Source organism: Corvus moneduloides, chromosome 4 (genome assembly GCF_009650955.1).
Source record: "Corvus moneduloides isolate bCorMon1 chromosome 4, bCorMon1.pri, whole genome shotgun sequence".
Classification (NCBI taxonomy): domain Eukaryota; kingdom Metazoa; phylum Chordata; class Aves; order Passeriformes; family Corvidae; genus Corvus; species Corvus moneduloides.
In genome coordinates, this window is record NC_045479.1 from 7,718,079 (window position 1) to 7,743,875 (window position 25,797).

Genomic DNA, 25,797 nt, shown 5'->3' on the forward strand with positions numbered 1-25,797 from the left:
AGAAAATAAGGGCCTATTTTTAATTAGTGTCTTAAAGCCCCAGACTGTGTTGGTGTCCTTTCCTGTTTAGTCATAGCAGCTCCTCACTTTCAGGACACTTATAATGAGAGCCATGAGGGCAATGTGATCCCTTAGGAAACTTGCACTCAACAGGTACAATGTTCTGGCCTCAGCAGTGTTGGCAATTGAGTCACGGACCCAGACTGGCAGGGAATCTGAATGGTTATTCAAAGGAATGAGCTGGTTTTATACACTTTTCCAAGGCCACAGTATTTCCTTTATATGGCAATCCTCACTACATGACCTATATCCCATGTTGCCACATCAGCAACACACTTTCTAAATGTCCTTCTATGGGATGATCACTCGCTGTTCACCCATCCGTCAGCTCCCGGCAGGCTCCTTTCCATAGGGGTCTGCCGTGTGACACCTCCTCCCCCCAGGGTCTGGTGGAGACAAGCTTCTCTGTGCCGCCATGTGCTCCTTTGTGCTGCCATGTGCCTCTGCAGGCAGATTTTACAGCTCACAACCCAATTCTATCTTACTTCTCCCCATACAGCATTATCATCACACTCTTTGCAGAGGCAGGTCTGTCATTCCAGGGCTGCTGTAAGAGGCATTCACCCTCCAGGCTCCAGAAGAAATCTAAGTTGTTAACCCCTTTCAGAAGGCACCAGGGTGAGAATGAATGCAGGGTGGTAAAAGCATAATTATCTATTTGCAAAGGTAACAGCTGCAGTTTCTGCAATCAGATTTCATGCAGGAACATCTATGCAAGGGCTGTGCCATCCAATACCTGTCAGGTCCATTGCTGCACAAGGATGCATGCATGAGTTGAGTAGGGATGTCAGAGGAAGAACTGCACTCCCAGCTGAGATGCTGTGCTGCCCTGCTAAGGAAACAGGGAGAAGTTGAACTTAATGGAGATGTTTTTCACTGCCCAGTTGGCATCACATCCATACTGCCATGACAGGCACAAGGACGAGTGCAATCCTGCTATTGACACAGGGCCCCAGAGCAAAGCCATCCCAGGAGACAGCACTTGACTCCTTCAGCAAAGCCATCCCTCAACACCCCACATTCAGCAGCAGAGACAGAAAACATCCTGTCTGTTCCTGAACACCTGCAGGATTGGGACAGCCCAGCCAGTGATTCATCCAGCCCGTCTACTTATAAAAAACCATAAACAACTAATCACGCTTTTCCAAAATTGGCATTTTTAAAAATATCCAAGACAGATGCTTCGTCTGTTCTGCAGCAGTGTCACCCAGCTTATGTAAGTGGGCAGAAATGGCAGAACCAGAAACAAAGAACAAGAAACAAAGGCCCTTTGGGGCCAATGTCACTCAGACATTTCCCTCTTCCCTCACAGGTTATATGGATTTGGGGTTTGTTACATTTTCTGGTTTAATTTGGCTGAATTGCAAAGAAGAGGCGTGAACTATCTTACAGTTACATGCTCAAGTTCTTTGTTTTGAAAGGGCCAAAGTGACCATCTGTGAAATCTTGAGGGACCAGGAGGAGCAGATTCATCTCACAATTAAGTGTCCCTTTCTGTATGAGAAATAATAATGCCTCTCAAAGCAGCCAGCTAAGGCTTAATGAACACTCACAAGCCAGAATAAACTTAAATAAACCTGAACTGATAAAGACAAAGATAATCACAAAAGAGAAAGTTCTGCTCCTGTGGTGAGATGAGCTTGGGTGTGGTCACCACAGCACCAGCAGCAGGGAAACCTTTCCCCAAAGCATCCCATGGGCCGGAGGAGAGTCCTCACTGCTCTGGGAAGCTACAAGCTCCCTCAAAAGTGCCCTAAAACAGATTGTACTTAACCAGCTCACAGCCCACCCGGGTGAAAACCAGAGCTCACTTGAGTTCACAGTTCAGGTTATAAAACTACATGCTTCTAACAAAAGTATTCCCCAGAATAATGCCTGGGGCCTTGCCACTTGACAGTCCTCAAGTGCACACTCCAGTGAAAATAATTTGAGGATATAAGGGAAGAAGAAAAAGAGGCAATCTCTTCATAATATAATATTTTTAAAGTATTTCCTTATTTTAAATTGATCTGGTTCCCACACAGGTAAGGTTTAAAATTAAAGAATTGTTGCAGTGGGGATACTGCAACATGCATATATCAAACCAGGAGTCCCGTGGAAAGGAAATATTTAGGACAGACAGATTCTTGATAGCTGTTTCAGAGATGTTTATTTCTCCAGCCGCATGGCCGGGGCTCTGCCGAGGAACTGTTCCAGTCACGGGACCAAGGGTCCTTCTGCCCGCGCAGGGAACACAAACCAACCAATGAGAACGAGGCTGAGCAGGGGCAGGGAAACCCCATGTCTGTGCCCTCAGGGCCCCTCTCCCAGGGCTACATGGCAGGGGAGGGACCCCAACAAAGAATAAATCAATAGTCCATCAAAACAATAGTGTGATTAGACCCCTTGCTTTTGCTTTTCTGTTTGTCTTGCTGGGAGCCCTCTTCAGCTCCATTATTTTGTCTTGATATCCTCTGGCCAGGTATGGGAAGAAATAACCATGTCTTGGAGAGAGAGCTTCCTCCTCACTAATGCAGGCGAGGCTCTGGTGAAAGTTTTCAAATTATGGGCATGGGAGAGGGAATTTCAAAGCAGTAAACAGTATTTTGTTATATCAATTTTCTTGGCATTGAATTTTCTCTGAATGCTGGCCACATATTGGAATACATTCCCAAGAGTTGCTAACAGAAAGATGGTTTCTCATAACAAGGAGTGCTGACATGCAGAGTAACTGCAGCAATTCAAACATCATTTTGTCTTGTCTTATATAAACTCTTCCACTGAAAATAAATTTTTTTATGTTTGCATGCTCAATTCCTTCACCTCAAACTTCTCACAGACAAAACCAAATACATTCCAAATTCTCCTTAGGGATCAAAACTTATTCTCTCTTTTGAGTCACACCAAAAATATAGCTGACCCAATTACCATTGAGATGCTCAGTCAGAAATCAGCTGGGGAAAGCAGGATGAATGACATTCTGGATCAAATACATAATTAAAGGGTACTAAATACAGCTGGCCATAATTTTTCAAAGGAAGAGGATTTTGTATAGCTTTTTGTAAATCAACATCTTTCAGTATTTTTTATGTTGTCAAAATTTTCCAATTTTTTACTGTCTCCCATATTTTGAATTTAGCTATTTCTACCAAAGCAGCTAGGAACTCTTAAGAAAAAAAAAATAATCAAAGCAAGTTTTCAATAAGAAGTTTGTTTTCAAGTACAATTTTTTTTTTGTGGACTGTAACCTCTCTCCCCTGGAATTACAGCTTTATCAAAAAGGGAAGCATTGAATTTTTCTCTGAAAACTTTTACCTAAACTTACTCGGTTTTTCTTCTCAATTTTTTAAAATCCCAAAAATGTCTTTTAAGTAACAATTATTTTTCTGGTTAGATCAATAATATCTGCTTAACTGACATCTGCTTGCAAGGAGGTTATTTATAATTTTGAGGTGATTATCAGTACTTTCATTTTGCCAACGAGCTACATTAAACTCTACTCTTCTAGTTGGAACACTTAGAAGTTTTCCTTATCTTCCTTTATATGTGGTTGATATTTGGTCATGTTTTGCCATTTGACTGAAACATGAACAGAGTACATTATTTTTATTAGTTCTTCATTCAAGAAACAGAAGTTCACATTGACTGAAATGCTGATTACAGTTAAGTTGTTTTAGTCAGAAGAAATTCCTAAAAGAACTTCCTTTAATCTGTTCAGACTGGTCTTAGAGTTTTGTTGGAAACAAATTTAACCATGAAGACATGAAGTCACACAGAAATGTTTTATATTGTTTCAACTGAAGTATCTCCTTGTAGTGCCATCTTGACATTAACATTGTTTGATTTCTTTGTCTCCAAACTATTCTTTTTTAGCTCGTTTGCACTTCGAGAAGGAAACAAGTTATTGGCAGAGATCTAGACTTTGTAGCAAGTGTGTACATCTGCATGTCTGTGTGTTAATCCATGAATTTTCACCTACTCTGGGAAATTGATCTTGGACCAAATCACAGCAATGCACATGGCTGGGTACATGGCAATTATGTTCTTGCTAAGCTTCAAATTCATTAGATGGGAAAGATTTTTCCATCATTATATATACTGTGTCATAGGAAGAGTTGACTTGTCCCACCCCAGACAGGATGGCATTTAGATCTAAACCTCATGAATAAATTTAATCCCGTAGGATGGAAGATATTAAATATTGAATTATCTTTTATGTGTTTTATGGTCTTCCACCACAGCTTTATTTCACTATGAGTTTAGAAAAATTCTTTAAACTTTACAACTTACTTTCTTATCATTTGATATGATAAGCTACAGATTTTACTGTAGAGAATTCGGGTTCTTATACTATCAGTCTTAGTGCAGCCCATGTTGAGAATTAGTAACATCAGAAAAAGCGAAAGGGGGACTTACAGTCTCAGATAAATTAGGACAAAACTCCATGATTTATATTCAAACTAAACTTTTTCAGAAGACATGGAAAATTCTTCTCATTTCTGTTTTCCCCTCTCCTGGGTGCAGAATAAACAAACTTCAGCAACTGATACAAGAGAGAATCTGTTCAGATGTTCCTTTGGTGAGCAGAGAGCAGCAGAGTCCTATGGAAATTAAAGCATTTCTCTAGTGCTGCAAGATGTACTGAGAAGGAATTTGGGAAACAAAGCACTTGGAAGCAGAACAAGGGGACAGGCAGGCTAAAGAAATGAAGTTATCAAAACATGACAGTACAGTAACAAGAGGAATATACACTAAGCTGATGAAAAGCAACACAGAAATAGGAACGAAAGCTGCTTGTCAAATTTAAGTACTCAGTAGGCAAGCGTTTGGGTGGAGATTCTCCAAACAGCAGGCATCTGCTGAGAGAGCATTTGAACTTCATCGCATGGCTGGAATCCCCCAGCGTTAGCTGAGCTGCACAGGGAGTGCAGGATTGCCAACATGAGCTCTGAATTTTCTGGCTTTTGTGAGTTCCGTTATTTTATCACTGTAAGTTTTGTGTCAGTTTTTTTTTCCACGTATAGAGATTGTGATTCTGCTTACAGAGTTGCAACATGTGAAGAGAAAACTGGCTGCCCTGGCAATATTCCCTGATACACTTTGTGCAGCTCCTGATTGCATTCCCATCTCTCCCACAGCAGTCCCCTGTGCACAACGAGCGAAAAATACAGGCAGCAGAAAAACCACTGCCAGAGCACCAAGCTTTGACTAGCCCCTTGATTGCCTGTGACACACGCGAAGTGAGGAGAGGTGGTGGGTGGTCTAACGGTGACTGTTGTTGGCCAGTGAATACAAATTTCATGTTTGGGTGTCCTTGGTGTTGTGGAATTTTAATTTTTTACTGGTGAAGCTGACTTTTGAAGGTGATTTTTCTTGAGCGGCCCATGCAGAGCCATTGGCTGCAAGGAGGCAATTAGCAGGAATTAGTGCAGGTGCTTCTCTTGGCTCCCATCCATGGGAGCAGCTCGGAGCTCCTCACCCTCCATGCCAACCTGGGAAGACTCCTCTGGCAGGGTTGCACTGTGGTACTCAGCTCCTCCGCACAACATAATTGAGACTTATGCAAAGTCAGATTTTTGCCTGGGCAGTGGTTAATTTAAAGCTGACTTTTCATGCTAGTTACTGTCTCTGCATAATGAACAAGAGCACTTTAGTTCTCCTCCTTTTTGCTGCTGATCAATTGATCTGAAATGTTGATGTGGTCATTATGCATTTAGCATCTCTGGGAACCAGAGCTGGAAAAGTAAAAATTTGTACATGTTTCAGTTCCAGTTATTGTAAATTAGTCATGGGATATAGAGATTTACCATGCCAGTAATTCCAAGATGAACTGGTAAGATGAACAAAATTATTTTAGAGTTTAGTAGCATCACTGTGTGTTCAGCATCAACAGCTCATGCTTAGACTATCATTACCTGATTTTGAAGGGGCTTAAGAGACAAGTGCATATAAGATGGAGCAGCTGAGGCAAAGTGAGGTTCAGGGATTTCCAAAGGGATTTCAATGGATGCCTTGAGGAAGCTAGGAAAGAAAACCAATTCTCCAAGACGTAACCCTTCAGTAACACCCCTTCCCTTTATGGCCCCTTCATTTTCATTTCCTGAGAACCCACAGTTCTCAGCTGAAGAGTTGAATGTTATGAGATGGTCAAGGAGAAGGACTAAGTCAATCCTATGTATAAATGTGGTGCCTCACAACTATGACTGACATCCCTAGGGCTGACACTTACAAATGCTAGACATGCCACAGTGAATATGTTGATTAGAATATCTGATTCTTCACGATGTTACTGCAAGTAAACAGAGTCCCATACATAAACATAGTTATTCCTTGGAATACTGACTTTAACTTACAGATGAAGTACAACTTGTAGCTTGTTTCCTACACTTTGTTCCTAAAGTTCCAATTTGTACTCTTAAGAAAGAATATCTTCACAGAAGGATGAGGGCTTCCTTAAGAATTACAGGAAAGATGCTCTTAAATGGCAGGGGATACAGAGCAGTGCAGGAGTTGACCATACGGAGCCCTTGCTTGTTGATAAGTCCAAAAAGGTAAATTAGGGTAAAAATAGGCTCTTGAGACACTGAATTTATACTGATGGGCTAGAAGGGAGTGTTAGGTGAAATGATAGCAGGAAGTCTCAGATATCCTGGTAAACTGGTGGGTAATACAGCTGCTGGAGCATGGGTACTCTCCGTCACTACTGCACACACCAGTACAGTTCATCCCTTGCCTGCCCCCACATTGCCAGGCCCTACCCCAGAACACACATTCGCTATCTAAATCACAGACACAGATAACAGGCAAGGAGGGACTAGAATTTGTGCAAGAACAACTTTAACTGTAACCACGAGTTTCCAGCATACAGAATTTCATGCAGTGCACAGATCTGGATGACACAGCTGGCACTTCTCTACTGTCTCTTTATTCTCCAGCTGTACATAAGCTACAGCATAGAGTTTCATTAAAGTAATGGATATATCAGAACCTACTTGGCACAGTAGAACTACATTCCCACACAGCTTAACTGAGGCTGCAAAAAAAATGGAAGGTTGTCCTTCATAAATATATTAAACTGCAGAAAAGTCTGACTTATATCTCATCTTTGTGAACTTAAAGATGACTATTTCTATCTCTACACCTACATATGTTCCCATACAAAGTACTGCACTAGTTTACAGTAAAAGAATACAAAGGGTTGTATCCTGACTGAGACTCTACCTAAAACACAATAGAAATTATGATAATCAGAGATGCAGAAAGTACAGAGTGGAAAGATACATTGGGGGAAAAGGTAAATTAATAAAACTGTCTAAAAATCAGGTTTGTGAAGGGAGTTTCATTTTTGTTGCTGCAACTATAAAGGGGAATGGACAAAGGAGAGCCACGCTCCATGATATGGCCAAACCTTGATTAACATAAATCAGAATTAAGACTGACATGCAAGTATAACTTTCATTACAGACTTATATCTGATTGTCTTGATTTAAAATATTATATGAAATGTAGAAAAAGTTAGTGATAAAGATTATACAGGAGTTTTCCACTATTTCACGGTGGGGTTTTTTTTTTGTGTACAGTACAGCACCAATTTCTGATTATTTTTGGGTTACTATTTGCGTTCTTCACTTTTTGGAGAGCAAATTCCAGATTCATTACAATGTTTAGGTAAAAAATGGGCTTTTAAAAAGAACCTTCTCTAGGCCATCTGCATTTTTGCATTCTGTGCTGCATATGTAAAGCCAGTAAAGGAGATTGTAGGAATTTTTCCACTTACATTAGTTACAGTGCTCCATCCAACCAAAGCCAAACACCAAAACCCCAGGGACATGGCAGCTGGGTCTCCCCATTTCACTGTCTTTTTTGGGATTCATGGGATTTTTACCTTCATTTTTCACAGGTCTGCCACAGATAGGCAGGAAGGCTTTGAGGAAGCCCCATCACTGGGAAATACTTCTAGTCTCCTAATATACTGAATGCAAATAATGATACTTCCTTCATGTGCTGGAGTCCAGTAGGGAAAACTACAACAATAAAAGCCCAACCAGTTGTTACAATTAGAATAAATTTTCTATGCGCAGCTATTGGCTAAAAGAAACATCAGAAAATCTTACCATCTCACTGGTCCCCGTTAAGACTCTCCAATATCCATGCACTTAGAGTTATGCTGGTTCTGAAAAACAAAACAGCAGCAAGGCAGTATAAAAGATATAAAACCACCACTGCCATATAACTCAAAATGCTGCCCTAGTATAAGTCCACTCTCTGATTTTTACATATGTTCAGGAAGCACAGGCAACAGTGTGCAGTCTGGGCAGGTTTTTATTCCTACAGCAAGTATTCTCTGTCCTCCTGCAGCTGGGACAAAGCTGAAATGGGTGCTCTGGCTAATTTGATGGAAACAAAGTGGTATTTGTTTAGGAGCCCGCACACACTCTGGACCACAGTGGTGCTGCAGGTGACCAAGTCAGGCACAGACCCAGTTTTAGCTCCTGTAGCACCAAGGCCAAACACCCTGTATAGTGTAACCTGTGCAAGCCCACACTTGATTTGATATCTGCATGTTACAGGGGCCCATGATAATGTCCACTGCCCACAGCACTCAGGATAAACCTCCAGTCTTAGCACTCACAATGTCACTGAATGAAACCAGGATCAAATGGATCATCATGCTGGATTTGCTGCAGTCTCCAATAAGGCAGTGTCTTGCTTTGAAAGACAGGCGTCTGCTAAGGAAGGCAGGAGCCCCCCTTAGAATGGCAGATGCAACCCCCCTTCCCTCTGAGTTATTATAATTTTGAAATCAAGGGGCTTTTAGGCAAAGATGTGGAAAACAGGAATAACAGTTCTTTACTATTATATATCTATATGTGTATAACAAGGCAAACAACAGTAACTATGGCAGTAACAGCAAACAATCACAAACCCAGTCCCAGCCTTCTCGGCTGTCGGGCCCTTTCCCCTCGGGTGCAGTTCCGCTCGCAGCCGGCAGGGGCGCTGGCGGCTCCCGGTGAGCAGGGCAGGTGCGATGGTTCCCCCGCGGCTGCAGGGGGCGCTCCGGAGCGAGCTCGGGGAGCACGCGGCACCGGTGCCCTGGGATCCCGGGAAGAGATGGAACAAAGAAGCTTCACAAACCCCTGGGCAGCCGAGCCCGGTGTCCAGCCAGACCCTCGGGAACAGCAGGCTGGAACGGCAGGCTGGAACGGCGGGGCACAAATCCCGGGTGGCAGATGAGATGTATCCAAACGGGGAACCCCCCCAGAGGTCTGGGCAGGCAGGGTGAGCAGGGCTACAACGTAGCGAAGGCTCAAAGCAACGGCAGGGCAGGGCAGCCACAGCCCGGCTCCTAGCGGGGCAGGGAAGGTGGGCTGGGGATCCTGGTGTTTTTCTCTGCAGAAAGAAAAACAGTCGACAAAAAACAGCCTCCTTCTCCGGCGTTTGGGGACCAACTAACCGCACACCCAGGTGAAACAAAAGAGTAGCCAGATGCACCCCACCCCCAGTGGGTAGTTCTTTGTTTTTCTGAAGTACCCAACAATTTGCTAGCAACACGTATGGGGATATTTCCTTTAACAGAAAAAAACTAGGAGAACTCCTAAAACCCCAACAGGCAGTTCTCAACCCCACTGAACACAACTTTTTGGCTTGAGAGGCTCCAGCTGTATCACATACTCAGAGAGTGAACTTGAAAAGAAAAAATCCCAGACAGGTTTTCCCTGGATACCAAGAGCTGCATGTTTCTGCTCCCTGCAAAATTGCTTTCCCTGTAGCCATCTAGTGGAATGCAACCAGAATGTTCCCAATCAGGAAAAAATGAAGAGAGGGTTATTGCAGTCATTCAGAAGATCTCAGTACAAATAGAAATCAAACAGGCAGCAACCTTGCTGAAAATCTTCCTAAAGCATCATTTTCAGCTACACAGTAGCAATTCTATTAGGCAAACTCCTCTCTTTAAGAACACCCAACACCCCAAATGTATTAGGCTGGTTTCTCTTAGCAACTTGGCTCTACTTTGACATAACTCTGTTCTGCATTAGATGAGCTTGTTTCTGGTTACATAAAGGTAAATGAGGTGGGAACTGGGCATATTAAGTGTATATTGAGCTGCTTTCCTAAGCAATCTATTTTTTTGAGACCCAGAGACTGTCTATTTGAGATAGGTGTAAACAACTACTAGAAAAATGAACTCAGTGCTTGGTGAATCCTGGGTTTGTTCATACCATTAGCACAGCCACAGGTGGCCCCAAAGAACTGAAGTTTCCCTGCCGCTGTGAGCAGGTGTGTACTGATCCATTCAAGAAAATCCCTACTCTTAGAATGGGAAAGGAAATGCACAAAGTACTATACCAAATTAATAAGGAAACAAGGAACAAATAGGATATTTCTTTAGCTAACTGCCATAACTAAGTGAGGGGACAAAACAGAGTCAGGTCACACTGCATACCAGGCAAATACCTCATTTTTCCCCACATACTAATGAAACAAGAATGCAGAGCTGCACTACCTATCCTTTCTCCTGGTTCCTTCTTCACTCCAGTACTTCCATTTTAATTGTCAGCTGGGTTCACAAGAAACAAGTTACTCTGAAGGACTGCAACATGCTTTATTGAAGGGCAGCAGTGGTAACTGAACGTTAATTCTGCTCCTGACTTCCACTCACTTTTCAGACTAGAGCAATTTACAGCCATGTTCCTCCCGCAGTTTCTCCACCTCTAAAACAAGAAACGGCAGGATAAAAAACCACTAGCAGTTGGAATTCTTTTACTGTGAGGTTGGTTTCATCTTGTAAATTTTAATATTAACAGCCATGTCTTGCTGAAATAGTCCTCCATAAGATAAACAAGTAATCACCTCTTCGTGCCTTTGTCTAATTTACAAGTGCTGTGAACTCTGATGGTTTCACTCCTAGGTCTGGGTTATGCCAAAGCATTAAATGACAAGAGAATATGGCTGAACATTTGAAAAGCATTTTGAGGATAAAAAGCACCCATAAACTGCAAAATGGGTGTTATTGAATCTATACAGAGATGAACTGGAAAGGTGAAAATACCAGTCATACTAGTACTTTCAGATCATAACATTGAATTAAAATTCATCATTTCAACATGATTCCTCATGTTGAAAACTATATTTCTGAATGATGCCAACAGAGCAAGAGGATAACCCTATATAAGAAATGTATATGAAGGTTTCAGACTGGGAAGCAGGAGGTTCATACTGCTTTATTTGAGTTCCTTTTTACTCCACAAAAAAGCTGGGACAACTGAACAAGTTTAGATTGTCTAAAGAGCAAGTTACTGTCTAGGCTAAGCTAGGACTGTAGAATTTGTCTTTAACTGGGTGGCTTTTATTTGTATTTGGAGCTCTTTTTCCCATCCAGGATTGTCCCATAATACAACCAATTACAGATTCTGAGTTATTCGAGGCTTTTGGTTGCTAGAAACACAAAGGTCTGAGGTTTTATATTTCTGAATTCCCAGGGTTTACTTGCACAACTCCCGTTAATATTGATGTGAGTAAAATATCTTAAAAATCCCAATGCACACAAAAAAAGAATAGACTCCTAAGTGAATGTCTATTATTAAATGACAAAGAGCTGTAGTCTTTGCAAAAGCTAGCGAAGAGTATTCTATTTAATGCCTAATAAGTGTCACATTATCCATTTAGTTCAATTACATTGAATGAGTCTGTTTTTTCCAAAGCCTTTCACTTTGTCACAGGGAGTATGGGAGGCTGACAAGAAAGATGAGCCACTGTGAGCTCTCAGGTTGTTACACTGATCTCTCCTGAACCTCAGTGAGAGCTGGATCCACTCATTAGCAGAAAGGAAATAGGCATGACAATGGCCCCCAGTAGAGCCCTCGAGGTACTGATCTGACAATGATTCCATTGTAAACCTCTTGCCATCAAAATGTTTTTATTCTCATCCATTACTCAGTCTTCAGGGACTCAGACAACAAGAAGGAAATGGGTCCCTTCTGAACTTCTCTGAGGAATATAATACAGTGCTGAAAATTTAAGCCATGAGCTGCATCTTTTTTATGTACTGCTTAATTCTCAGAAGTTTGTCTTGCTGTTTTTCCACAACAGTGCCTTTTTCTTTTACGAGACATCGCTTGTCTTTTTAGGACAAGCCCTCCACGGTGCCACAGAATGGGACACAAATACACAGTGCTTTCCAGCAGAGAACACAAATACTCAGTACTTTCCATCCAGAGGTTTCTCAAGCATCAGTGACATCCATCACGAGTGTCTTAATCTTGTCCTACCAAGAGGGTCAGTATTTGAAAACAGGGAATGCAAAACAATTACTAACAGGGAATGCAAAACAATTACTGATTTCAAAAATATTTCATATTATTTCAGCATATGCTAAAAGGTGGAGTGTAGGGGCAGAGTTCTGTTTCATCACACCTCATTTTTCATATTTCATGTGCTAGCAATTCATCCAGCATGCAGAAGACCAGAATAATAGAACCATGGGACATCCTGCACTGGAAGGGACTCACAAGGATCATCAAGTCCAACTCTAACCAGTAGCAGAAATCTTACATATTTTTTCCATTAAGTAAATCATCCAGTTTCTTTAACTACTGAAGCTCACATGTATGCAGTGGAGTGTCATTGGTCCCCAGAAGCCCCCTTAATATATTGGGTAATAACACATGTTAAAAATTTCCTGCCTTTTCTTTTTCTTTTAATGATGTATACCATAACAGTAGCTTCTGAGGCATTACAACATGCCTGGTTGTCATGGGTTAGCTAGCATAGTCCCAGAAGTGATGTTCTCTCAAAGGAGTGCTTACAGCTTCCCCCATGACCTGACAGAACCTATCAGCTGGCCAGTTTGAATATGGACAATTCTTTAAGCCACTTAAAATTGTGACTGCCTCTGTGATCCTCACTTAAGAATAGACAAACCCCCCACAGCTCTCTCTCATTTCCGGTGCTGGGACAGGTGGCTGCAGGCCCCGTGTGGGGGCCAGTGGGCCTGGCCAGGCCCTGCTCGGGCCAGGCTGGGCTGGGCCACGGCCATCCTGGAGCCGATGGGCCCTGTTCTACCCACGGAACGCCCCCACAGCCTTGCTGTGGGCAGCTGAAAAAGCTCGGCTTCCCCCCCGCCCCCCCCCCCCCCCCCCCCCCCCCCCCCCCCCCCCCCCCCCCCCCCCCCCCCCCCCCCCCCCCCCCCCCCCACTGCGACAAGCCACATTCCAGCTGCAAGGCCGAGGTGAGATTAACCCTTTTAGTGCTGTGAAGAGCTGAAAACCTGAGGGAAGAGAAACAGGAGATGGTTAAAGCTGAAAGTCTGTTGTGAAGCTATGATATATCAGAGTATCTCATTGTAATTTCATGAAGATATGGGGGGGTGGAGTGTTCAACTCGTAAGCAAAAGCACCTGTGCTGAGATAGGCAGATGCTGACGCAGCTGTAATTTCATGAGAAGTTTGGACAGGGAGAGATGGACCAGATGAGGACTTTTGCTCCAAATGGGAAAGGAGAAAACCTCAGTTCCTAGAGATGCTCCCAGAGATAGTCCTAAAGATGAAGATGAGGAAGACCCTTTGCTCCCAGGGAAGGAGAAGGGCCTCTGTTCTTAGAGATGAAATGCTCCCAGAGATGGGTGAAGAGAACTTTTTTTCTGAACGGCTCAACCTTAAAATTGTACCCCAAAAAACTTCAAGAGTGGACCCTCGAAAGCAGTTGTGGGAAAAGCTGTAAGTCGTGGGAAGGGACTCACATGCGAGCAGAGAGACTCCTCTTCCTAAGTGGACTGAACAAAGTTATTTGGAAGTGGGCGGCTCTCTCGTTGTGATAATTTGTTCATAGCATGAGCAAGAGAGACTCCTCTTCCTAAATGGACTGAACAAGGTTATTATGGAAGTGATAAACAGACTGAACCTCTTAAGGGTTGTCTTTTTACATTGTCAGTGGGAGAAGGGAGGAAGGTGGGGGGAGGAGAAGAGTTCTGAAGGTGTGATATGATTTTTTTTTTTTCTTCTTTTAGGTCTGTTAATAAACTTCTTTATATTCTTTCAAGGTTGGTGCCTGCTTTGCGTTTCTCCTAATTCTTATCTCACAGAAGGTAAACAGTAATGAGTGTTTTGGACCAAACCACTACACTGGTAAACCACAAGAAACTAAAAAATTACATTGGTAAACATACACATACATAAAGATATGGCCTACATATATGTATATAAATGCTTACATACCCGTTATGGGTATTTGAATTTATTGCAGGGATTGGATTAAAAGGTGTTGTCCCTACCTTACATACAGTTACTCTGACACCATCATGTCTTGTCCCAGGTACTACTGTCCTACCCCAAGGAATAAGCCTTATTTGAGAAGTCACATTTTATTTTAATATAAATAAATATTCAATAAATCAACTGCAAAACAACTTCTGTGGAGATACTCCAAGTGTGCAGGTTTATTTTGCTCATTAGAGCAAAGTGTTGTCCGTGTATTCTCACGTCTTCCTGCTCCCAGCACAAAACCCAGCCTGCAGCCTGCACGTAGGGTCCTTCTTAATTTCCCTCATGAGAAGTGTTCAGCATTCTTCTCTGCCCTCTCCATTGCCTTTAAAACCCTTTTCAGTATTCAGTGATTCAGATCAACTCTTGTCTTTATGCATATGATAATCTAAGAGCTAGAGACTCCAAAAAATTTGAACTTCTGAAATAAATGAGTTTATCAATGAGGACTAAAACAATACGCAGAAGTATAACAAGATCAGAACAAACAAACAAAACACCCTCCCCAAAAGCAAAACCCAGAAAATCATCTGCAGAATTTCAAACACAATTCCAAGTCTGGATAGCTATAACACCTCAAAGACAGCAGGTAATTTGGACACAAACAATGTGTCAGGCCACTTTTATGAGTTAAAAATGTGCTGCTGTTTAGGAGACTGAACTCACTGAATAATTTAATAAATGCAAAGATTACCACTGTCATCAATGGGAATTGTATTGATCTGAAAATTAATTGCTGTCTCACTGCTGTGTATTTAAAAGTTTATCCTTCCCAATGTGTATTGGCCATGTCAAAATCCTGATTTTCAGAATCAATATTCTTGCTCAGATTCATATTCCTTTTATTTTTTAATCAGTGCCTACTAAAAGGAAATTACACTTTTCTGTAACACATTCTTCACAATACTTTTAGCTGATTAAAGGAAAGAAATAAGGCTTAAATAAGTATATCAATAAAATCAGAAGACTGAAGACCCATAGTCATATCAGCCTGGACAAAGATTAGCAAGCTAGAACTGACATTGGTTAGACTGAATTTATATTTGTATGTGCTTGGATTAAAACTTTGGATTTCCTTTTCTATCTTTCATCTGCCAGAAGTGATTGTACTAGTATGGTTTATTATCAGCAAGTTGTGCACAAATATCAAAAGTATTTCAGGAATATATACTGAAATCAGGATGCATTTTGTTCCTTTGAAATCCCATTTTCTTCCACTCTTCCATGAAAATTTCAATAGTCCACTAGGAGAGCAAAACTAATGCAACACAGACTTCGGCTTCTTAATACACACCAAAGAAGGCAATCAAGGATGCCAACTTTCCAGTGACCCTTGATTTGCCATGAATTTGATAAAATTTTGGGTAACAAACAGGCAGAAGTACCAGAACATGTTTTTGAACAAAATTCTAACATACTGAAGGTAAATGACCTGCCAGAAGTATTTTTCAGAGCTCTAGTTCATCTGGGGTTAGATGCAGAGAAAATTGCTTTGGTCAAACTGCAGCACATTTCCCAGCATGGCTTCAGTACATTATTTGCTGAAGGAAACAGAGATCCAGAAACTAAATTCCAGATCTCAGATTAAATTGATCTGAAATTAAAAACAAGCAAACGAACAGGAATTGAGGAAAGCTTACAGAAATAGGTGTAAACTGTTTAGAAATAGATGTAATGATTTAACACCCCTGGTACTCCACGCCAGTTTTCCAGGAGGCTTTAGAGGACAAGCAGAAATAAAGGCTTACTCATACACAGTCTTTAAACAAATGAAATGCCTGATCCAATTTGCTGTTCCCTAAAAGACGGTGTAAATAGCCACAAAAGGCAAATTCAACTGTGTTTATAGCCCATTGTTTTCTTTTCTGAAGGCTACACACTGAGTAATTATTAGAACATTCCTTATTGTCAGCATCTGAAAGGAATAAATGACTAGGTAGGAGTGTTTACCTGAGCACCATTTATTGATCAGTTGGCTTCCCAGTCATCTTTGGCAGAAGGGCCATTTCCAATTTTCAGTATGCAGCTGAACACTAGTTATTTTAGCAAATAACTACTTACAAGCCTCTCCTGGCTATGCCTGAAGAACCTGTAGGTTTCACAGCACTTTGAATTTTTTTGAATAGGGTTTGGAAGCTTGTATTTTTATGGTCAGAATTGTATCAAAGGTTGACAGAATTTAGAACTTTAACACTCCAACTGACAGTAGCTATGAGCCACACAAAGCCTGCAGTCCCAGTCTTGTGAAAGTTGTATGTGTGCCATGAGTGCACAGATTGAGATACTATATAAATTTTATGAAAATTTCTAGCTGAAGACAATAATGAGAATTTCACCCGTAAGAGAGTTTATGGCTGAATAGAATTACAAGAATTTTCAGCCATATGAGAATTTCTGGCTAAATAGCAGAACTTGGAGGTCCTCTGGAAGGTGCATCACAGCTGTCCAGCAGACTCCAGCTTGCAATCCACTCTTGGTGCTTCCCCTTATCCTAGAACTGCAAATGCTAAAAGAAATAGGCTTGTTACTTGCCTTTTCACCATCCCACTGCAAGGATGAAAATGGTCTCTTTCATGCATTGCTGTCTGGCTTCTTGAAGGACAAGGTTTATATTGCAGAAATCAGCCCACCTACTTCATGCTGTGGTACAGGAGTTGCCATGGGAGGTGCTTGTTATAGCAAATCCTTCCACCCAAGTGCCAACAGCATAAAATTGACTTGCTCTTAATATCTCACCAACTTTTTGAAAGTAATAAACGGAACATCTCTCAAAGTAACATGAATATCACAGTATTACAGAAAAGTAGTAAGCAATAGAAAAAAAACTGAATTAGAGTCATGGGATATTTGAATCATTTTTTACATTTGTTCCCAGAGCAGTTTTGCGAAAAGCTACAGAAAATGACTGTTCTTCAACCAGTGGATTTGTTTTTCTTTGGTTAATTAATGAAATTAAAAGACAGAGAGACTGGGCTTTCTAAAATAAATGTACTTGGTTTTCAGACAAGGGAAAATAACTTTGCTCTGCTAGGAGGCAACATAATGTAATCCATAAATCTCTTCACTTTATGGACAAAGAACTCAGCTGTGAACTAGGCTGCAGATACTTTCTATCAACGGAGTACCCAGAAAATTGGCAATCATACGCTGAAAATCTTGTCTTTAAACCTTTCAGGATAGGAAAAATAGAAAGAAAACAGCATTTCATATATTTCATGTCATGACTATATCATCACTTAGTCTCTATATAGGTACAGAGAGGGACATCTCATCATTTATTTCCTAGCAGAAAAAAATTACCATCCCAATTTCAGATGATGAAATGGCCAGGACCCAGTTCAATACCTTGTGTACTGAAACATGCTCCTTAAACTAGTCAAAAGCCAGCAGAAATGGCCACTGCGTGATGAAGACATGGCCTTCAAGTGATGAAGACATGAGCCTGTCCACTTACAGTTTTGGCCTCTAAGATGAAGGCTGAAAAGTTGAGATCAGTGTTTTTTGTTCTCTGCTTCAGATCCAAGACCTGGGTCCATTTTCTTTAATACACTAGGTACGTTACTCAATAAGGAAAAAAAGTTCTTCCAGTCATGTAGCTCAGTGGTTCAACTCATAAAACCCTAACAACTATGGAAATTCTTCTTTGCAATTCGACTAGTGAGATTTGCATTAGTAGGAAACATACTCCATACACAAAACTCCCTGTTGCTTTCAAACCTCTTTGTGGACTGATGAGGCAACACTGCCAATGACACTGAAAATTTCACAATTGCCACAAAAACCTAACATTTTCCAGCAGTTTATTGTGGGAAAAAAAATGTCATAAACAGCATTCTGTAAAAACCCCCTTGCCTTGTGTCTTGGTTTTGAAAGACAGGTGTCTGCTAAGGAAGGCAGAAGCCTCCCTTGGAATGGCAGATGCAACCCCCTTCCCTCCGAGTTATTATAATTTTGAAATCAAGGGCTTTTAGGCAAACATGTGGGAAATAGGAATAACAGTTCTTTACTATTATGTATATAACCAGTCAAACAAACAACAATAACTATGGCAGTAACAGCAAACAATCACAAACCCAGTCCCAGCCTTCTCGGCTGTCAGGCTCTTTTCTCCTCGGGTGCAGTTCTGCTCGCAGCCGGCAGGGGCGCTGGTGGCTCCCGGTGAGCAAGGCAGGTGTGATGGTTTCCTCGCGGCTGCAGGGGGCGCTCCGGAGTGAGCTCGGGGAGCACACGGCACCAGTGGCCTGGGGTCGGTCCCGGGGAAGGATGGAACAAGGGCTTCACAAACCCCCAGACAGCTGGCCCCGGTGTTCAGCTGGAGCTTTGGGAACAGCAGGCTGGAACGGCAGGCTGGAACGGCAGGCTGGAGCAGCAGGCTGGAGTGGCAGGGATGAGCACAAATCCCAGGTGGCAGACGCGATATATCCAAACGGAGAACGTCCCGGAGGTCTAGGCAGGCAGGGTGAGCACGGCTACAACGCAGCGAAGGCTCGAAGCAGCGGCAGGGCAGGGCGGCCACAGCCCAGCCTCCAGCGGGGCAGGGAAGGTGAGCCAGGGATCCTGGGCTCTTTCTCCCCAGAAAGAAAAGCAGCCAAAAGAACCAGCAGCTTCTCTCTCCAAACACCGAGAGCGAACTGACCCCACACCCAGGTGAAACAAAAGAGTAGCCAGGTGCACCCCACCCCCAGTGGGTAGCTCTTTGTTTCTTAAGTACCCAGCAATTAGCAACAGTATGGGGAAAATTCCTTTAACAAAAAAAAAAACAAACTAGAACTCTTAAAACTCCAACATTATCCACCCCGAATTTTTTCCCATACTAACATGTTACATGAAACTTAACCCTTTTAACCATATAAATACATGTATCACCTGAATTATATACATATATACATGCAGATACTGATACAAGTACAGAGCCATGGGTAGTTCACCCTAAAACAAGGTCCCCTTGAGGTATGCATCGGGTCTCTCCATCCCTTTGCATCACCCACCAGGTGCAACCTGATCCCTGAGCAAAAACAACCCCACGGATGGGTTTGTCTTTGCTCAAGGCAGACTTAACCCAGTTTTTCCAAGCATACCTTTCATGTGCACCACTGGAACCTTATCCCCATCTGTTGTTTGTAGGGGTTCAGATTGGGCAGGGCCTGCTTGGTTGGTGGAGCCTCAGGTGTTAACTAACCAGGTGGCTCTTGCTAAATGCACCTCCCAGTTTTGGAAAGTCCCCTCACCCAGTGCCTTCAAGGTGGTTTTAAGCAGTCCATTACACCGCTCAACCTTCCCAGCTGCTGGTACATGGTAAGGGATGTGGTACACCCACTCAATGCCATGTTCTCTAGCCCAGGTGTTTATAAGGCTGTTCTTGAAATGAGTCCCATTGTCAGACTCGATTCTCTCAGGGGTACCATGCCTCCAAAGGACTTGCTTTTCCAGGCCCAGGATGGTGTTCCGGGCAGTAGCATGAGGCACAGGGTAGGTCTCCAGCCACCCCGTGGTGGCTTCTACCATTGTGAGCACGTAGCGTTTGCCTTGGCGGGTTTGAGGCAGCGTGATGTAATCAATCTGCCAGGCCTCCCCATACTTGTATTTGGACCATCGCCCACCATACCACAGGGGCTTCACCCGCTTGGCCTGCTTGATCGCAGCGCATGTCTCACAATCATGGATAACCTGGGAGATACTGTCCATGGTTAGACCCAGCCCTCGATCTCGTGCCCACCTATAGGTGGCATGTCTGCCCTGATGGCCTGAGGCATCATGGGCCCATCGAGCTAGGAACAACTCTCCTTTATGTTGCCAATCCAAGTCTATCTGGGACACCTCTATTTTTGCAGCCTGATCTACCTGTTTGTTGTTATGAGTTCTTCATTAGCCCGGCTCTTGGGGACCTGAGCATCTACGTGACGGACCTTCACGGATAGCTTCTCTACCCGAGTGGCAATGTCTTTCCATTCCTCAGCAGCCCAGATTCCAGGAGAATTTGAATTGTTCTGTCTCCTTTCTCAAACACTTCTGTTGCGGTGTTCCCCCACACAATGATGTCATCAATGTACTGCAGATGTTCTGGGGCCTCACCCTTTTCCAGTGCAGCCTGGATCAGTCCATGGCAGATGGTGGGACTGTGCTTCCACCCCTGGGGCAGTCGGTTCCAGGTGTATTGCACACCCCTCCAGGTGAAAGCAAACTGAGGCCTGCACTCTGCTGCCAGAGGAATGGAGAAAAATGCCACGATAGTCCACAGTAAATCTCCATTCCCCGTCAGACTTGCGCACAGGCCAGATGGGGCTGTTGAAGGGTGAGTGGGTCTTGCTGACCACCCCTTGGCTCTCCAGCTCACGGATCATCTTGTGGATGGGGATCACAGCATCTCGATTTGTCCGATACTGCCGGTGGTGCACTGTCGAGGTGGCAATTGGCACTTGTTGCTCTTCCACTTTCAGGAGCCCAACGGCAGAAGGACTCTCTGATAGTCCAGGCAGGGTGTTCAATTGCCTAATGCCCTCTGCCTCCACAACAGCAATCCCAAATGCCCACCTGAGTCCTTTCGGGTCTTTGTAATAGCCGTTCCGGAGGAAGTCTATGCTCAGAATACATGGGGCCTCTGGGCCGGTCACAATCGGATGTTTTTGCCATTCCTTCCCAGTCAGGCTCACCTCAGCTTCCAAAAGGGTCAACTGCTGTCATCCCCCAGTCACCCCAGCAATGGATACAGAGTCTGCCCCCGCATGTCCTGATGGCATTAAAGTACACTGTGCCCCAGTATCAACCAATGCATCATATTTTTGTGGCTCTGATGTGCCAGGCCATCGAATTCACACCGTCCAGAAAATGCGGTTCTCCCGTGCCTCTTCCTGGCTAGAGGCAGGGCCCCTCTAGTCCTGGTTATCATTCTTTCCCTGGGCGTACATGCTCGAGGTACCTTCTAGGGGATCTGACATATCATCCTCCCTTTTGTAATACCTGGCAGCTCGGTCACGGGAGGCTGAGGCTACCTTCACCTTAGCGGAACCCCCTCGGTTAGTGCCTCCCTCCTTGAGTTCACGCACCCGCGCTGCCAGGACAGAGGTGGGTTTCCCATTCCACCTTCTCATATCTTCCCCATGCTCACACAGGAAAAACCACAGCTCAGCTCGTGGGGTGTACCCTCTCTCTCTAGCTGGGGGACGACGGGCTCTGACTTGGGGGCCTGTGACTCGCACTGGTGCCACACTGACCTTCCTCATCTCCTCCCTTATTTCCTTCCTCATCTCCTTCATCTTCTCTTTGAGGTCCTGGACCACAGCAGAGACATGAGCTTTCAGCGGGCCATTGACCATACTGTCATAATTCCTGAGCCTGTTGGTGAAAGAGCCCACTGTTTCTTGGTTATTGTCAGTATCAATCGTTGCAATGAAGGTGGTGTATTGCGGTGGCCCTAGCTTTGCCAGGTTCCACATCATCTGTCCTATGCACCTGACCTTATTGGGGTCATTATCATATTATCATATCCCTCCCAAAGAGTACCTCTAATACTGCCACCTCTCTTAGCTGCTGGATCCCTTCCTCAAGTGCATTCTGTGATGGTACTCCTGCATTCTCTCTTCGTGAACGAACCTTTCTCTCACACTCATTAAGAGCCGCTCCCAGAGAGAAAGGGGCCCTGGCTCCCTCACAAATATCTGGTCCACACCTGGGTCCTGGGTCAATGATCCCAGATACCTTGCCTCACCACTATCCAGTTGCACACCTGTGCCCATAAGGTCCCAAGCCTGAAGCAGCCAGGTTGTATAAGGCTCACGCCCCCTTCGCACAATGTCTTTTCGCATATTACGGAGACTGTCGTACGACAGGGACTCAGTGATGATTTCTGGCTCTGGCTCTCCTGCTGGTTGTGAGGGCCCTGGTTCCCCATCATCATTAACTGGGAATACTGATTTGGTCTTATACTTCCTCCTTTGCGCAGGGGCGACTGCTGCTGGCTGTGGTTGTCCTTGTGGTTCGGCTGAAACCTGGACGGTTGTAACATCCGTGGGTTCCACTGCTGCACCATTGGACTCACCCTCTTTGGGGCAGGGAGAGGGTTTTTCACTAGCTGAGGAGGTGTATTCCCTTAGCAATTGGCATCTCTCCTGGCTCATCTCTTGCATCCCCTTCACCAGTACCCCCACCCAGTTCAGGTAGTCCATTTCTGAGGTGGACTGTTGGGTGGTATCAGGCTCTGGGGCTGAATCAGGCTCTGGGGTAGGATCTCTGTTGGGGTCCCTCCCCTGCCATGTAGCCCTGGGAGAGGGGCCCTGAGGGCACAGACACGGGGTTTCCCTGCCCCTGCTCAGCCTCGTTCCCGTTGGTTGGTTTGTGTTCCCCTGCGCGGGCAGAAGGACCCTTGGTCCCGTGACTGGAACAGTTCCTGGGCAGAGCTCCGGCCATGTGGCTGGAGAAATAAACATCTCTGAAACAGCTATCAAGAATCTGTCTGTCCATATATATTTCCTTTCCACGAGACTCCTGGTTTGATATATGTATGTTGCAGGATCCCCACTGCAACAGATCTCTAGTGTCTGGGGCCGTGTCAGGTTCTGGGGCAGGATCAGGCTCTGGGGTAGGATCTCTAGTCTCTGGGGTCGGTGTCTGGGTAGTTATCCAAACCAATCTCAACTTATCCCTGAGAGCAGGCCTACCAGCACCAGTTGGTTAGTACTCAGAGGGAATCTAAACCCTTCGAAAATTGGTGGGGTGGGCCCAAAGAACTGGTTGAGGGGTTGGGAGAAAACTTCCCTGGTGTCATTTCCTCACAGAAGGTACCATTTTTAACATAACCCCAAAAATATGCACTTAGTGTGTGATAGCCCTTTATCCATGTACCCATATTCCGGAGGAAGTTAAAAACCCATGAATTCCTCACCTTCTCGACCCATAGTGCAAACTGGATAACACCAACGGTAGCCTTAGTCAGAGGACCCATGTTTAGGTAAGGAGCTGCAAAGGGGAAGAATATAGCCACAAACACCTGCCACCCGAACCAGGGTATTTAGACCACATAGTGCTGCCTAGCAAGGTTCCTATATCCAGCACACAAAACTAAGTTATCCAGGAACTGTTTTTCCTCTTTCACCCCTCTCTCTTAATGCCCTCAGGCCCCACAGTTGGGCGCCAAGACGTTGAGACAGGGTATTTATCAAAACACAATGGAATCTCTGAGTAGTGCTTTCTCACTGGCACTTGGCTACATGTAAGAGAGTAAAGACCAGGTTAGTCAATAACTTTGCACTTTACATAGGCTGAAAAGGACATAAAGTTAATTTTTAATTATTGGTTATTGTGATACTGTATTTTATAGGTGTCCTGGTATAGGAATGGCACTTCCCAGTTTAGTACTCCCCCTCCCCGAGACTCTCCCAAACCAAACACCACTTGCTCTGTGCTCCCCCATCCTTCCCCTCCCTCTTCCCACTCTGGGGATGGCTTTGAGAACTGGAGGCACAAAAAGGTAAAAATTATGTGTTGAGAGAAAAAACAATTTACTGGAAGCAGAAATTAGATAAGAAAATGAACTGCAACAGCAACAATATTAATAACGAAAGGTATAAGGCAAAAAACCGAGTTGCACAAGAAACTGCGACAGAGTACCAACTGGCTCTTCCCCCCCCACACCACTCTGAATGGTCACTGAAAGATCTTTGCACTTCCCTTGGATGACGCTTCTTTCAAGGTGTGACTAAATACATTTATTTCCTGGAAACAGATTTGATGAGTAAGAGATTAGTATTCACTCCTGTTCTAACTCTTCTGTACTCCTCCCAACATTGTCTTCATCAGTTTGGGAGGTTATTGCCACTTCAACAGTTCTGAGACTGAAGTCTTGGTCAGGTCTGGAGAAGGATCTAGCTGAAAATAACTCTAAAGGAGAAAGCAGTAACTGAAATAAGATCAAGCCCTAACAGTCAAATAACATATAATAATCTCTAGCCTATGACAGACTAAAAGCAATGTTAACACAGCTGATTTTGCCAATCTGGGAGCAAAGTGATCCAAAAGAATGGCAACAGTTACAGTCTGAAATCAGACTAAAATAATCTTCCTAAAGAAATCCCACAGAGAGTAAAGCACATTGATTCTACTGCGGGATCTGAAGAAGCAAAATTTCTGTTACTCTGCACCACAGGGCAGAGGTCATAGGGTAAGAAAGACAGGCATGTAGCTCTTTTAATGCATTAAAACATCTTTCTCTTGTGTTCTGCTCTCTTCTGGCTACAAAGATTAAATATGTCGGTTTAAGGAAGCTACTGGGGACTCCAGCACAAACTCTGACAGGTTTCTGATCCTAAGGCTGCTGAACTTGGAGAGTACAGGAATCAGCAGGCTCTACATTTTAACACACAATGCTCTCTTCACTCCAAGGATGTGTGGAAACAGCAATGTTAAACAAAATGAAAGGTTTTGCATTAAAAATATTCAGTGTATATTTCAGCTATGGTTAATACAGACAACTGCCCCAGCACTAATGATCCCTTCAGTTAGTATTAAACTCCTTATATCTTCACAAATACACCCAAAACCCAAAGCATTTGCAATCCCAGGTGCACCATGCACAGTATTTTTAACAAGATTATATAAGTTGCCATGCACTTTGCACAGGGATGACTGACCCAAGTGCATCAGCTGTCAGAGGCTGATTGGAGAAAAGGCAGCTTTCCATGGACAGGCACAACTGGCACATCAGTCAGGACCAGCTACTAACACACAGATCACCACTCTCTCGAGGAAAAAGCACCATCAAGAGTCCTTCAAAATAAGAATATTACAGGACTGATGTAGTCATGTTAATAATGGACAATACAGCTAAGAAGAGGCTTTTTATTAAAGCCTATTATTTGGCTTAGTGAAAATAATAGCATAACTGCTGCTAAGTCTGCTTCCTCCCTGTAAAGCATATTATTTCAAGTATTTCTAGAGGTGAAATGAGGGCTTTATTATCTAGGATTTTGAAAAATAAAGTAAAAGATGAGAGCAAATAATAATGTTTCCTGATATTTTTTTTATACTTGAATCACAAGGACTTCGAAAATATCTTGTACAATAGCTCTGAATACCATTTTCTTGAAATATTTGATTGTGACAAAAGCAAATAGCAGTTTCAAATAATTCAGACATCAAATGTAGCACCCTTAAATGTTGATCTCCTTAGAGTCCTCATTTTAACATTTATTTCAAAGTTATCTTCTAAAAATGCTTGTTCTCCTTTTCTAAGGACTTCTGAAGCTTATAATTTGTTTCATTTCTGACACTTATTAGTTATAAGCACTGTTGAATTTCCAGCCAGCTTGGCTGCCAGAAGAGCCCCTCTCTTCCTGGGAAGAGGCAATGGAATCAGATCCTATCTACAGAGCGGTAAAAGTGACTTCACCTGTGTGGATGACGGATGGAGAAACAGGTGACAGACTTTGCAGCAGATCTTATCTTAATTATCCCTACTTCAAATAAAGTCTATTCATAGTGTAGCTCATAATTATTAAGATGAGAACAC

General features: G+C 43.4%; 1 long non-coding RNA gene across 4 annotated transcripts in view; it reads right to left on the reverse strand.

Annotated features, from left to right (window-relative positions):
* Positions 1–462: 462 nt before the first annotated feature.
* Positions 463–25,797, reverse strand: part of LOC116443040 — a 66,459-nt gene continuing 41,124 nt past the window's right edge. For all 4 annotated transcript variants that reach the window (XR_004239737.1, XR_004239736.1, XR_004239738.1 and 1 more), the window contains 2 exons: positions 8,154–8,212; positions 463–892 (listed from right to left, as the gene is read on the reverse strand). This is a non-coding gene — a long non-coding RNA (uncharacterized LOC116443040). The remainder of the gene's footprint in view (positions 893–8,153; positions 8,213–25,797) is intronic.